General features: G+C 41.9%; 1 long non-coding RNA gene across 1 annotated transcript in view; it reads right to left on the bottom strand.

Annotated features, from left to right (window-relative positions):
• Window positions 1-15,899, bottom strand: part of LOC148686166 (uncharacterized) — a 202,510-nt gene that overhangs the window by 28,260 nt on the left and 158,351 nt on the right. The gene's annotated exons all lie outside the window — the stretch shown is intronic.

Genomic DNA, 15,899 nt, shown 5'->3' with positions numbered 1-15,899 from the left:
GTGGGAAAGAGCGGGAAAACCTGTGAAGAGAAGAAGCGCCGGATATAAAAACGGCGGCTGTCGAGGGAAAAGGGGGTGCTTTTGGCGCCGCGACTGCGTCGTGTGAACGCGCTCAATCCCAAACAAGGAAACAACCCCACGAACCAAAAAGCGTGTGGCTTCGTGGCCGTTATAAATTTTCGTTTCCTTTTTAAAATTTCATCCCCTTAAACCCCTTTTGAATGATTTTCCGTTGCAAACGAATGTTGTTGTTGTTGTTATACCCCGCCCATCTGGCTGGGTTCCCCCAGCCACTCTGGGCGGCTCCCAACAGAATATTTAAAACACGATAAAACATCAAACAACATCAAATCAGGTATAATGTCAAGAGCATGCCGTTTACCTTCCCACACCAGCGGTACCTATTTATCTACTTGCACTGGCATGCTTTCGAACTGCAAGGTTGGCAGGAGCTGGGACAGATCAACAGGAGCTCACACGGTTGCGGGGATTCGAACTTACAAACTTTTGATCAGCAAACCCAAGAGGCTCAGTGGCTTAGACTATGAAACAGTTGAGAATGGTTGCATTTGGCTCTGCGTTTAATTTTTTGTTTCTTTGTTTTCTGATAATGCAAAATTTGAGGTTGTTTTGACCAGGACCAGATTCTCAAAACAGGATCTTGGCCTGCAATCCATTAATTCCATAAGGCTCTTGCTTGTTTTGGTGACAGTACCGACCACCGGAGGGAGGAAAAGTTACTGAAATATGAGTGCTTTTTTGTAGAACAACAAAGGTTTGTGAAGCCAATCTGGTGCTTCCGCTCGTGTGTTTGCAGCATGGCAATGTCCCTGCCACCTGGTCCTCCCCAGTGCTTCCCAGTAAAACCCCACTGCTTCCCATAGCGAAACAACTGACTGGAGGACTGGTTGAGTGCTGGTGTGGGCCCACCTGGGTTTATTTCAAAGTAAATGTGTAGGATGCGCATTGCAATTGAATTGGCAGAAATAACAACTGATAAAAGAAAACCAAGTCCTTCTATAAACAGGATCAGGCTGCTAGTTCATTCACATGCATCGTTCCTGCTCCCCGCCTCCGCCCCTGGACACTTAAGATTGCTGATATTGTCTAAACACAAGGGAAATCAAAACACGCTGTTGGCAGTGTATGTTGAAAAACATAGCTGGATAGTGAGCTGATGGATTCATTTCGAGAACCATTTCTTTCTAGAACAAGTGGCCCTCTTAATTTCTATTACAACCAAAGTCTTTCCCATAGTGCATGTGGCATATTAGCAGGTGGAGAAATGTGCAGGCATACAACATTGTGGATAATCACTACCTTCTTGTGTTTTATCTTATCTGTTAAGAATCAAAGCACATTAATCCGAAACAGTCAAAAGTATGCCCATAGTCACACACAATTTACAGCTATTATGCATCTTTACCAGAGGAGTACATGTTTTGAATTATACAGTGAAAATGATAACCAAATTGAGGCTTGGAAAGCTAACAAAATAGTCGTTGTTTGACATGAATTTAAACTGCTTGCTTAACTTGAGATAACTGCTGTAATTTTGCCTTATTTTCTGATTGAAGGTTAAAACATTATTTTATGTGCAAAAATCATAGTATGGTAGGACTCACACTTTCTAATAGAAGTTGATAATTCTGTTAGATGAACTTCTAATAATGTGGTGGGATGCATGTGTAGCTAAAATTTAAATTCATAGATCTTGTACTCGGCCTTGAATAAATTTTTGTCACGTAAGACCTATGGGAACTCTGCATGCATAAAAGAAAAGGGGGAGGGACCATGAAGAGGCAAGGAATATTAGGAACTGAATTCTTTCCTTACAACAGCCTACATGTAACAAGAAACAACAGGATAATTATTTGCTTACAAAAGTGAAATTACCATATTTAAAATTTGGCTCTTATCTGTATTAAATTTGTATCCCACCCTTCGTCCCAAAGAAGGTTGTTGAAATAAGACTATATTGTTATTTTACAATACCTTTTGCAAATCCATAAATGCATAATTTTAAAATTCAAATGGAAGGCAGCAGTATAACCAGACTGACTACCTCCTGCAGCATGGGGTATACCCACACTTAAGTGACGGTACCATGATAATGCATGGTTGTGATGGAGAATGGGGTTGTGGGGGAGAGAGTTAAGGACCAGAAAGAACACCTTACATTTAATTCCTTTTTCCACTTAACACACAAAGTGTGCTGGGACTGGGGGCATTTGACACATCACAGCTCTACTGTATGAAAGGTATTTAGAAATTGTTTATAATCCATGTGCACATACAATGATGTATATTTATTTATTTATACTTCATACAGCACAAGCAGTGTATATTCACTAGAAAGCCTGGGACATTTTATTTTATTTCATAATTTTTTGTGTCACTGTTCAACACAATTATTTCCAGACTGATCCCAATACCTGTATACGGTAAAATAATAAAACAATATGTAGGTAAAATTGCAGTGTTTAAATGGTCCAATCAAAAACAGTTAAAAGGCCTGGGAAAATAATGACATTGACTGGTGCTGGCAGGAAATCAAAGTAGGTGCAAGGTCCTTCTTTCCAGGAGCAATGAGGTCATATTTCATTCACTTCAGGCAGCAAGGGCACCCAGAGAAGGATCTCCAAAGATGTCCTGTAGTGGAAGTACAGTAGTCCTGCTGGTGGAAGTAGGAGCAGACACTCATTCAGATGCTTGGGTCTCAGTGCCTGTAGTGTTTGCAAGTAAGCACAACAGCAGCACATTGAAATGTGTTTGGAAATGGACCAGGAGCCAGTGTAGTTACTTAAGTGCCAGTGAGATACAATCCCAATGACTGGTTCCAGTTAGTGGTACAGTTGTTCCTTAATAAATTGATTGGTTTTTAACAACACCCCCATTGATTAATTAATTAACCTTTTAAAATTTGCATCCTGCCGGGGCAGCTCATATAAATGTCAAAATACATGGTTTTAGAATCATCATACAGTTCTCATGTGACTGACTGCATGGAAATGCCTTCTGGGTTAGAAAATGCCCAAATCACTACTTCCTAATGGGGATGTACCGGTAGTCATTAAACAGTTTGTAGTGTAATCCTAACCATGTCTACTGAGAAATAAGTCCTATTGACATGAAGGAGCACTACTCCTAGGTAAATGGGGTTAGGATTGCAGCCTTAGTTTGGAGAATTCCTTGCTGGAGCTATCTCAGGAGGCAACTAGACTACAATATTGTAGATGGTAGCTGACAACATCACACTGTCCCCTTATTAAGTACATAATGGAGAGGGGCAATAGCAGCTACTATCCAGGATGAAAAATGGATGATGCCGATATGAGTTAGAAAAACATGGGGAGCTCTTAACTCTGGCTGGAGTTTGGTTAAGCATTACATGCTGTCTACAATGCTGGATCCAATGACCTAGGTTTCTATATACGCAGAAGAGAGCTGACCTTTTATTCCCTTCCATGCACTATGTCATGGCATTGAGAAATGAAGAAAGAAACGGTTCACTCTGGCATGCCACTGAGCTCTGGAAAGCAAGGCCAAAAACCTCTTAAAAGGGATGACCAGTACTGAAAAATGCACTGGGTAGCTGCAGCAAAGCACCCCAGGCAGCTTCACTGAGCAAATGTCCCAGCTGCCCTCCATGCCTCCTAAATAGCATCACCCTGGTGCATTAGGGAGATTTAAAAGCTGACTTGATCATTCAGTGCAGTCACATGGTGAACTCCTGGGACATGGGGCAGGGCCTTCTCCATTGTGGCGCACTGACTGAGATTTGTTTCCCTAACAACTATGCTTGTACTCCTTTGTCTTAAAATGCAGATGCCATTTGAAGAAGCACTTATTCCCACAAGCTTTGGGAGGATGAATGTGATTTATGATCCAACAGTTATTGTGGCTGTGACATTTTATTATGGAAAACTTGCTGACAGATAAAATATTTTTGGTATATTGTTTTACATATTTTAGCCACTGAACTGATTATACTCTATTACATTATTGGGTATTCTGCAGGCTGGGAAGCTTTTTCTAAGGGCTCCGTGATATTATAATTACTATATTTTCATTAAATACCCTCTTAACACTGGCTATGATTCTCTCTTTTCTTTCTTAAAGCTTCCGTCCTGGCATCTCAGAAAGGTCATCGTCCTAGCTTTAATAGAAAGAGAAAGACAGAATGAGAGATTTACTGCAAATGAAAGCCATTACCAGAGCTGTTATCAAATAAGAAGAACAATATAGTGATGTTGAACTCTAAAATAAATATGAGAAGTTGCCTGCCTGAGACAAGCACCTGACATTTGTGCAGCTATTGCTCTCTTTTCTCTGTGTTTTGCAACGCTAATGTAACTTGCTAGCATTATGTGGTTGTGAAGGGGGGATCCAAATAGATGAAAGCATACTGCATACTTTTCCACAGTCCCAAAAAAATACTGTGAATTTGCATGAAATTCAACAGATTGTAATAACGCTAAGACAGGAAGTGATGGAATTTTTTTGAAGATATATGTCTGCAACCAGGCGTATTGTGACAAGTAGCAATCTGACAGTGATGCCTCTCAATACATTGGGCTGATCAGGGCTGGGTTCTGTACAGGTATGCAGTTGATAGGTTGATGCCCATTAGTGTGCAATCTGGTGCAGACTGCATGAGTCTGCAGAGAAAAGGCGGAACTACTCAACCCCTACTTTGCCTCTGTCTTCACTCAAAAGGAAAGTGATGCCCAACCTGGTGATAACATAATAAATGATGCAAGGAGTGAGTTTCAGCCCAAGATAGGAAAAGAGGTAGTAAGGGAACACCAAGCCACTAAATGAATGCAAATCTCCAGAGCTTGATGAGCTGCACCCAAGGGTACTAAAGGAGCTTGCAGGTGTAATTTCAGAGCCTTTGTCTATTATCTTTGAGAATTCTTGGGAGAACAGGTGAGGTCCCCACAGACTGGAGGCCAGCAAGTGTTGTCCCCATCTTCAAAAAAGGGGGGAAAGGAAGACCCAGGTAACTACTGACTAGTGCAGTGTTTCTCAACCTTTTTTGGACCAAGGCACACTTGTTCCATGAAAAAAATCACGAGGCACACCACCATTAAAAAAGTTAAAAAAATTAACTCTGTGCCGCCCTATATTGACTATATAATTATGACTGTAAGAAACACTTGCCAATTGCTGTGTTGGTTGCAATCTCCTGTAATAAGGCTTCACAAGCCGCTGATTTCTCTGCCAGCACAATCCTTTGCTCAGCAAGTTTCAGGTTGAGCTCATCCAGCCAGCTTCTTTAAGTTTGTCTAAAACCACCCTCCAGTCGTTTGCACTGAGCTTTGGGAAAGAGGAGGAGAAATATTGCCATAAAGATGTGTCCTGTAAAAATATCCATTGGAACCCGCGCGACCCCCCGGGAGCAACGGGCCTGCCCCTCCTCAGTCCAGGCCAGGCGCCTCACCTTCTGCAGGGCGCGCACGTGCTCCTCGTCGAAGAGGCCGCTCACTCCCTCGTAGACGCTGCCGGCTGCCCTCCGGAGGCTGTTCTGCTTGTCGGCCCGCGGCCTCGCGCCGACCAAGCCCCGGGCGCCGCCAGCAAGAGCAGCGAGAGCGAGACAAACAGCAGCAGCAGCACCCGCCGGCCGCCTCTCACGTCCAAGGCCGTGGTGGTGGCTGTTGAGAGCTGCGCTCGCCCCGCATCATGACCCGGCCGGCTTCCTTTCCGGCGGGCCAGCGTTGTGTGGTAAATTGGCGGCCGCCAGGCACGTGACAATGCAAACCGCCCTTCTCGTCGCCGCACGTCGCCGCACGTCGCGGCACACCAGCCAGCGTCTCGCGGCACACTAGTGTGCCGCGGAACAGTGGTTGAGAAACGCTGGACTAGTGAGCTTGACATCAATACCAGGGAACGTCTTAGAACAGATAATTCAACAGTCGGTCTGTGAGCATTTAGAAAAGAATGCTGTGATTACTGAGACGCAGCATGGGTTTCTCAAAGATAAGTCATCCCAGACCAATCTGATTTCTTTTTTTAATGGAATTACAAACTTGGTGGATCAGGGATATGCTGTGGACATAGTGCATCTTGATTTCAGTAAAGCTTTTGACAACGTCCCCCATTATATTCTTGTGAGGAAGCTGGTAAAATGTGGGCTGAATGGGGTAACTGATAGGTGGATTTGTAGCTGGTTGACTGACCAAACCCAAAGAGTACTCATTAATGGTTCCTCGTCATCCTGGGGGGGGGAGTGATAAGTGGAGTGCCACATGGTTCTGTCCTGGGCCAGTTGTTGTTTAACATCTTTATAAATGACTTGGATGAAAGAATTGAGGAGATGCTCATCCAATCTTCAGATGACACCAAACTGGGAGGGGTAGCTAATGCCTCAGAAGACACAATCAGAATTCAAAATGACCTTAACAGATTGGAGAACTGGGCGCAAGCTAACAAAATGAATTTCAATAGGGACGAATGTAAGGTTCTGCACTTAGGCAGGTAGAACCAGATGCACAAATATAGGATAAGGGACACCTGGCTTACTATCAGTACATTTGAAAAGGATCTAGGGGTCTTGGTGGACCACAAGCTTAACATGAGTCCATAGTGTGATGCAGCAGCAAAAGAAGTTAATGCTATTCTAGGCTGCATCAACAGAAGTATAGTTTCCAGATCAAGGGAAGTAATGGTACCACTCTGTTCTGCCTTAGTCAGACCAACTTGGAATACTGTGTCCAGTTCTGGGCACCACAATTTAAGAAGGATGTTGACAAGCTGGAACATGTGCAGAGGAGGGCAACCAAGATGATCAAGGGTCTGGAAACTAAGCCTTATGAGGAGCAGTTGAAGGAGCTGGGTATGTTTAGCCTGGAAAAGATACTGAGAGGAGACATGATAATCATCTTCAAATATCTTAAGGGCTGTCACATGGAGGAGGGACCGTGCTTGTTTTCTCCTGCTCTGAAGGGTAGGACTCGAACCAATGGCTTCAAGTTGCAAGAAAGAACATTCAGAAAAACTTTCTGTAATAGCTGTTCAGCAGTGGAACAGACTCCGACAAGAGGTGGTGGACACATAGGGTGGCATGGGGGTCTGTAGGGGGGGGGCACGGTGGCTGTTTTGTGTTGGGCAGCAGGGGTGCTTGAGAGATCATGGCGGTCGCTGGGCATTTTGGGTGCTGGGGGGGGGTTAATTCCTTTTTTTATAACAATTTATTAAATTTTTCCAATTAAACACATTTAAAAACATTAAACAAAACAAACAAACATTCAATACAACACAATACATACATCACTCTTTTTACACTTCTCACAATCTCCTATTAAAAATACTCCGCCGAGTTTGACTTCCCTCCCTCCCCTCAATAGGTTTTCTAATCAATTCTTATCTCGCAGTTCCTTTATATCTAGTCCTTAAAGTCAATTCGTAGGATTTATTTCAAGCCTGCAAGTGTCTTTAAACTTCTACAGTTCTTTTCCATATAATCCACAAATTTACTCCAGTCTCTTAGAAACCTTGTCTCCCTCTGGTTTCGAATCCTGCTAGTCAGTCTCGCTAATTCTGCATATTCAATCATCTTTGTCTGCCACTCTCCAATTGTCGGTAAGTCCTGGGTCTTCCATTTTTGGGCTAATAATGTCCTCGCAGCGGTTGTCGCATACAGAAATAGAATATTGTCCTCCTTGGTTATCTCTTGACCTATCATTCCTAACAAAAATGCTTCTGGCTTTTTGGGAAAGGTATATTTAAAAATCTTTTTCAGTTCATTATAAATCATTTCCCAAAAACCTTTAACCTTTTCACATTTCCACCACATATGATAAAAATCCCCTTCCTTTTCATTGCATTTCCAGCACATTCTATTACTCATTCTATACATTTTTGCTAATTTCACTGGGGTTAAATGCCATCTATACATCATCTTCCAAACATTCTCTTTCAAGGCGGTACATGCTGTAAATTTTAATGTTTGGTTCCATAGTTTCAACCACGCATCATATTCAATATTATGCCCGAAGTCTTTTGCCCATTTTATCATTACCTCTTTCGTCAGTTCATCTTTAGTATACCATTCTAACAGCAAATTATACATTTTGGACAACAATTTTGTTCTGCCTTCTAGCAACTCTATTTGAAATTTGGACCTTCTCTCCTCAAAACCAATCTTTTTATCTTTTACAAATATATCATTTATTTGGTGGTATTGCAACCAACTCGTCAAAGATACTTTGACCTCTTCATAGGGTTTTAATTTCCAACCTTGTTCAGATTTTCTTAAAAATTCTTCATATGTTGGTCTCTCCCCTTCCATATTCACCTTTTTCACTCTAATTACCTCCATTGGTGAAATCCACCATGGGGTCTTAGTCTCTAACAGCGCTTTATTTCTTTCCCATACTTCAAATAGCGACCTTCTTATCACGTGATTTGTAAATCCTTTATGGGTTTTTTTCTTATCATACCAAAGATATGAATGCCAGCCTGCTCTGTTGTCGAATCCTTCCAGATCTAACAAATCCGTATTTCCCAATGTTATCCAGTCTTTTATCCAGCAGAGACATGATGCTTCAAAGTATAATTTCAAGTCTGGCTTGGAGAATCCGCCTCTTTCTTTCCTATCAACTAGAATTTTATATTTTATTCTTGGTTTCTTCCCCTGCCAGACAAACTTTGTAAATCTTTTTGCCATTCTTTGAATTGTCTCGTCCCCTTTATAATAGGTATTGTTTGAAACAAGAATAACATTTTGGGTAGTACGTTCATCTTTATTGCTGCTATTCTGCCGAGAAACGACAACTTCTTCCTGTTCCATATTTCTAAATCTTTCTTTATTTCTTTCCATGCCGGTTCATAATTGTCATTAAACAAATTTATATTTTTTGCTGTCATCCATATTCCAAGAGGGGGGGGGTTAATTCCTGTCCCTGAAATTGGTAGGGACAGGAAGCTCAACAACTTAGATTTTCCAAAAAAGCTGCACAACTATTACTTCATTAAAAAAGCTCACTAACTTTGGTCTGCCCCACACCAGACTCCGGCAAAGATTGCTATGCCGCTGGCACAGGTATCCTGTCAACTTCTCAGATATTTCTGACATTTTAAAATGTAGTTGTTGATAACTGGTTTGGGCGCACATTAGAGCATTTTTGTCACTACTATGTGGTTTTAATTAGTTTATTTTAAACTAGACAGCCTCATTTTTAAAAAATAAAAAGCAAATAAAGGGAGGGGCGTTTCCAGAATTAACAAGTGTCTTGTAGCACCTTAAAGACTAACAACACAATCCTAAACTTGTCTGCTGTTCAGAAGTAAGGCCCAACAAGTTCAACAGAACTTACTTCCAGTTAAGGGGTATAGGAGTGCAGCCCAAGGGTGATATGTAACTATGTTTTATTTGGAGTAAACTCACTGAAATCAATGGATGTAACTTAGGCATGTTCATTATTTTCAGTGGGTCGATTCTGAGCAAAGCATACGGTAGTTGAATTCCAATCTACCAAATTTATTATAGCGGGAGCTTTTTTGGATGCAAAGCCCCTTGTCAGCCCACAAAGGCTTATGCCATAATCAGTTTTTAAGGTGCCACAAGACCCTTTGTTGTTTTTGCTGCACCTCTGGAATTTTGTACAGAATTAGTGTCAGTCATCTGAGGCTGTCATTTCTCCAGTCATTTGGTATCTGCTGAAGAGCCTTTTTGAAGATGTGTTATGGAGTCAAATGGGGTTATATATAACTAATAGGCTGTCCTCAGGGTACGGCTTTCCTGGAACAAAAACATAAGAAACAAGTCAAGAGATTTCCACACAGCTCCCAGTGAACCCTTCTCCAAGGAGTGTTAGAATGCATGCAAAATTCTTATACAGTAAATACATATGTGGAGGCATGAATCCTGAACATGTTAGAAAAAGTATTTCTGGGGAATAATAAAATCATCTGGGAAATGAATCCTGGGATACTAAACTCTTTATCTCTCTGCTTTACAGGTTTCTCAATCTCCAACTGGAGTTGAGTCCAAATCTTAAAGAGACACAGAAATCAAAACTTTGTTTTGTTACTATTTGAATTACAAGGCCCAAGCGTGCATATTCTGCATTGTGGAAATAAGGAACAGGGGAAAGCATAGATCCTTGCTGCCGAACAGCAGGCACGGTGCTGAGAAGAGCTGGCTTAGCAGGAACCTTTTGTTGTCTGATAATCTGATATTGGCAGCAGCAATAATATATGTGAAATACTGAAAAAGAAAACAGATTAAACCTGAGATATTCTGCTGGGATGCCCTCCTGGGGCCATGGGAAGCATTGAAGCACTCCAATCTTGGAAATGGATATCATTCACTTTCTGATTCCCTCTTTCCACCACCAATTATTAATTTAGTCTTGGAAACCTCACAGCATTTTAAAGAGGTACGTGTTTTGCTGAATTACATCCTCAATCGTTGGAATTTACCATCAGGCCTTTTCTGTGTCATGTGTCTGCTGGGTCAGCCAAATGCAAGGTGCTTCAGTATTGGAAAAAGGCACCGTCATTGCCTTCCATGCAGCTGTGGATTAACAATTTGCACTCCCTGCCTTTATTTGAACTGGCCATTTATTGATAAGAACAGAATGAGGAGAAATATGAGAACATTTGGTTAGCTTGAGACATATATCATACTGAGCGATACAGTATATTTGTATGGTTGAAACACTATAACTCATGTCAACCCCATCCCTATTTTGACTTGCCATTTTTATTAGTATGTTACTATAATTGTATTGTTCAAAAACCAAAATAAAAAAGCCTTTAAAGAACAACAATACTAGGCCAGTTCAATTCAAACTATCTACATTTAGAGCTTTCACCTGATAATATTTAACAATGTGTTAAAATCCTCCGACCTTTAAATATTATAATGATGGATTTGGGAAGAAATGTGCTTGATCTCTGTATATGTTTAATCTAATCAAAATAATCTAATCAAAATAATCAATAATAAAAATAATTCTGATTAGGTCATAGGGGTACTGAAGGATGCTGAGTGCAGTTAATTATGTAAAATTCCACCACAGCAGACAATGAGATGACTCACGTTTTTTGTCAGAAGCCAAACTGCAGAAGAACAGAAACAAAATCACGGCATGCGACAAACATGACTCAGAAAGGAAATCAGTGCCTTTGTAGATCCCTCAATAGGTAAGCAGTAGGTCTGTCTAGAGAATATGTCAGTGAGAAGCAAGCAGCGCAAATAGGAGGAAGGACATGTAGGTGGGGAACAAGTTATTCTCTTGCTTGCTTATAAGCAATGAGGCAGGCATGAAGAGAAAGAAAATAGAAGCATATGGGAAACAAATGGCTTGAAAAATGCTGGCATCAGGCAGTCTGTGTAGCTGCTGATCTGAAAGTCAAATGTTTAAGAGAGAATATGTAGCAGAATGTAAGGTTATGAAGGTATGAAGGGCCAGTAAGAATGTTTACTCTGAGGGCTCCTTTGCACATTTCAGGAAGTACAGGAAAGCTAACCCCACCTTGTTTCACTAAAATAGGAAAGAACATTGCTGATTTGTTCTAGTAAAGCACTAAGGGGAGACTGCCGCTACAAGGGAAGGAATTCCGCCTGGAAAGACCAGAATTATGCTCATGGAATGATTTGAGGGATGGGGCAGGGGGAATACTTGACAGGAGCATATAAATGCTTCATGTGTGCCACAGCTGCCACACCACCTCTCAGCAATGCTAATAAGACCTTGGTTCCTGAAATCTCAAAGTGTCATTAGATGAGTGAATCAAGTTGTGACTAAGTATACATGGGTGGAATGCAAGGCAATTTTCTGCAGGTAGAACAACCTCCCCGCTCCCTGCATGCTGTTCCAGGGGTTCTCCTGACCTTCCTGAGCAGATTTGGAGCAGATGTGGGTGCATTCACATGCATGCGCATGCACACACACACACACACACACACACACGTGTAGATATATGTGGAACAATTTTCAGAAGCTAATAGATCCAAATGCACTACTGTGCTTCTTTGACACTGGCCTCTGCTTCCTTGGGGGGGGGGGGATACTTCTAGCAAGAGCTGGGTTGCACCTCATAGTGGATGGCAATAAGATGTTTGCTATGAGTCTCACGAACCTGATCAGGATAACTTTAAACTAAATCTTAGGGAGGAGGTAGACAATATTACAGACGATGGGAACATCTGGTACCGGGAATAATAGCTTGTTGATACACAGGAAACTGAAGTGGTGCTACAGAAACCTGCTAAAGGGCAGGAGACTACAAGAAGGAAGCTGCTGGAGGGAATGGCCCATAATTTCAGTTGTACTAATACACAGTGCATGGGAAACAAGCAAGACAAATTTGAGCTCTTAATACTGAGTGGCAAATATGATCTAACAGGCATTACTGAAACCTGGTGGGATGAGACTCATGACTGGAATGTAGAAATCAAAGGGTATAGCCTATTCAAAAGGAATAGACCAGTCAGGAACTGGGAAGTAGCAGGATTATATGTAGGACTCAAACCAATGGCTTAAAGTTACAAGAAAGGAGATTCTGACTAAACACCAGGAAAACGTTCTGGCCGTAAGGGCTGTTCAGCTGTAGAATGAATTCCCTTGGAAGGTGGTGGATTCTCCTTCCTTGGAGGTTTTTAAGCAGAAGTTGGATGGCCATCTGTCATGGATACTTTAGCTGAGATTCCTGCATTGCAGGTTGTTGGACTAAGATGATCCTTGGGGGTCTACAATTACATGATTCTTAGTTCTTTGTGGGGCAGTTCAAAGCACAAATTAACATCTTGTTCTACCAACCTGAACAAATACATGTCCAGGTTGTCAGTCTGGGTTTGGTATTCTTAATCCAAAGAGAAACATCTGCTAAAGAGCAACCTAATTCTTACTGAGATAGCCAACTTGTGGCTGAGATGTGTGGGCTCACAACTGGATGGTCCTCAGGGGCCCTCCAAAATGTGAAATTCCTGCCATGCCAGAGTTACAATGAATTTATTTATTTTTGTATGTGATGAGGAGCATGTGAGCACCCCTCTGCAGCTTGAAGTGGTCTTGCCCAGATACAAGTTTTCCACCTAAGCAGCTAACTAAGAACTACAACAGAGTGTTGAACTTTAGAAGCAAAGCAGCTTTGGTATTTTAATAGAAAATTAGAAAGGAAAATGATTGTTCTATTATACTACAGCCCCCCAAGGCACAATTGAGGAGCAGAATGTTAAACCTTGAATGAAATTAAGCTGGCAATAAGAAAGGAAAGGGTGTTAATAATAGGAGTTTTATCACAGCTTACAATACAATAGCCGCATGTTGATTTTCAAATGTCATTTTACTGATCACAATTGCCTTATTCGGGGCTTTCTGTCCCAGCTGATTTTTTATTTTATTTTTAAAGATAGAATAAGGTTTTAAGAATGTACAAGTTCCTTTGCTGGATCAGAGCAAGGAGCCCATCAAAACCAGCATTCTTTTCTTTCAACAATTTTGGACTGTGTGATAACTGACTGGCACACTCTGTACTGCCTGCCGTCTTCCTCTTCCTCAGTCCTAATGCTGCCCCTTCTAGGGCACAGCAGGCACTAGGTTGAGAACAAAACTAGAATCTGTTGCTTCCACCAGCAATTTGCCCTGGGTCCACCCACTGTTGGGTTCACCGCTTTTTGCCCTACCAGTCACACTGGGTACAGGCAGTAACGCTTGCCCATTTTCTCCATTTTTATTTAAAAAATATAACCTCCCCTCCAAACACTCACACAAATACAACCTGTATTTGCGAACCAAATTGTGGCACCGTGTAATTTGAGTATTTTGTTGCAGTTCTACATACAGCCATGAGCAGAGTGTTCCCGCTGACTTCTGTAGGAACTACATGTTTAAAAAACTGCGCTGCTGTTTGTCGCTGCTGAAATCTGAGTATTTTGGCAACACAGCCAGTTTCTAAAGGGTCAATGTCAGCAGGAAAAGGTTGGTTCCCCCCCCTTTTGTGTTAGCAGAGCAGAATTCTGCCCTTCGTAAGTAATCTAAAGGGAGGGGAGAAGGGACCATCTGGCCATCATTAGTATGATTTGAAAGGAATGAACAAATGTAACAATTAGTGCAGCAAAAGCTCCTAATTAAATAGGGGAGCCTCTCCAGAAAAGCTGGGATTTCAATTTTGTACATGAATGAGACACCATGTTAATTAAAATTTGGGGGTTATTAATGCACAGCTCTCTTTGTGTGATTTAGTACCTCTAAAATTTGAAGGCAGGAAAAGTGATCCATCCACAGTGGCTGCTTAGAAACGTCTCTTATTAAGTTTAGCCTAGGAATGGGTATCGACATTTTGAAAAGCAGTGTCTTGATGCTGGGGAGGGGTAACCCTAATACACACTCAGTTAAGGCAGTTAAGCACAACAACACAACAGTTCCACAGTTTGCAGACTGTGAACATGACATCTGAACTGGACCTTTGAGGTAAGTTAGGGGTGTGTTTTCAGCTAGAGGCCTGCAGTCAGCTGGTAAATTTAGGTTGGTAGATTCCAAAACATGCAATCTTCCACCACACCTGTTACTACACAAGTAGCAAACCATGAAAGAAATCTCTCTCTCCCTCATGCATCAACGTTGTCTCTTTTCTCTCCCTCTCCCTGACACATGCACAGTTGACGGGAGCGTTCACTGGCAGACGCACAGTACATTTTAAGATCTATAAGCTGTGTTCTAGACAGCTATCTTGGGTGCTTCTATGGTATTTCCATAGCGATTTGAAATGGGGAAAAAGTGGAGTTAAAATGATAGACAGTGAAAGGCTTACAAGGGTGAGGTGGGATGCACGGAGATGCTGTTCACTTCTCATTTAAAGGCAGGAGAAGCAGAAGTCTTCATCTGCTCCAGCTGCAACAAAACATGTCTCTCCCATACTGGTCTCTACAAGCCACAGCAGGTGCTGTAGCCTTCCAGCAGTTTGACTTCACCCACAAAGGAGCACTCTTCCATTGTCTTCCAAGGCAGACAGGTGCCAGCCAACCAGTTAATACAACAGAAAGCTTTGGATATTTTCATTTTATTCACAAGTAAAGTTGTATCACCAGGAAGTGCCTCAAATCAGCGAAACTCAAACATAATACTCATGATATTCTGTATTTTCAGCGTAAATTATCAAATAAATTGAAATAGATTAACTTGGAGGTTAAGAATTAGTTTACTGATTAAGTAATCAGTAAACTAATTTTTAATTAATCTTTGCAAGTCAAAGAAATGATTTTCTTACAGATTGACTATTAATTTTCTCTTAACATCATTAATGTTTTGCATGTACTCTCAGGATTTTAATTTGATAAAACTAGCCAGTTCCTGGTTTGTTGAATTCAATGTTTTGAGGCACAGTTTATATGACAGTCTATTTTTTAGAAAAGTGGCAGATTCGAAACATGTTTGTTCAAATGTAGTCAGTTCTGCTGAGCTCCAACTAGATCTATTCTAGGAATAAAGCTTCAGACCAGGCTTCCTCAAACTCGGCTCTCCAGATGTTTTTGGCTTACAACTCCCGTGATCCCTAGCTAGCAGGACCAGTGGGTCCTCAAAACATCTGGAGGGCTGAGTTTGAGGAAGCCTGCTCCAGACACAGGGCCGGCCCTAAGGCAAGGCTGGGTGGCGCAATGCGCCAGGGCGCGGACCGCCAGGGGGCGCCGCGCTGCCGCACCCGCCAGACAACCGCACTGGGAAAGGGGGGGGCGCCGGAGGGATCTTTGCACCATGCGCCACGGCGCCAGATATGCTTAAGATGGCCCTGTCCAGACATAACAAATAGTTTGCTATTGTGACTCCTAGGAAAGATTGTGCTTGCTTGTATTGTGCCAGTACTCCCATGAAGCAAGTAATGGTGCAATCCTGAGTATGTTTACTCAGAAGTAAATGCTGTTGGGGTCAGCGGGGCTCATAGGAGCC

The sequence above is a fragment of the Zootoca vivipara genome, chromosome 3 (genome assembly GCF_965207765.1).
Source record: "Zootoca vivipara chromosome 3, rZooViv2.hap1.1, whole genome shotgun sequence".
Classification (NCBI taxonomy): domain Eukaryota; kingdom Metazoa; phylum Chordata; class Lepidosauria; order Squamata; family Lacertidae; genus Zootoca; species Zootoca vivipara.
Note: the sequence above shows the minus strand (reverse complement) of the source record. Positions and strands in the feature narration are given on the sequence as shown.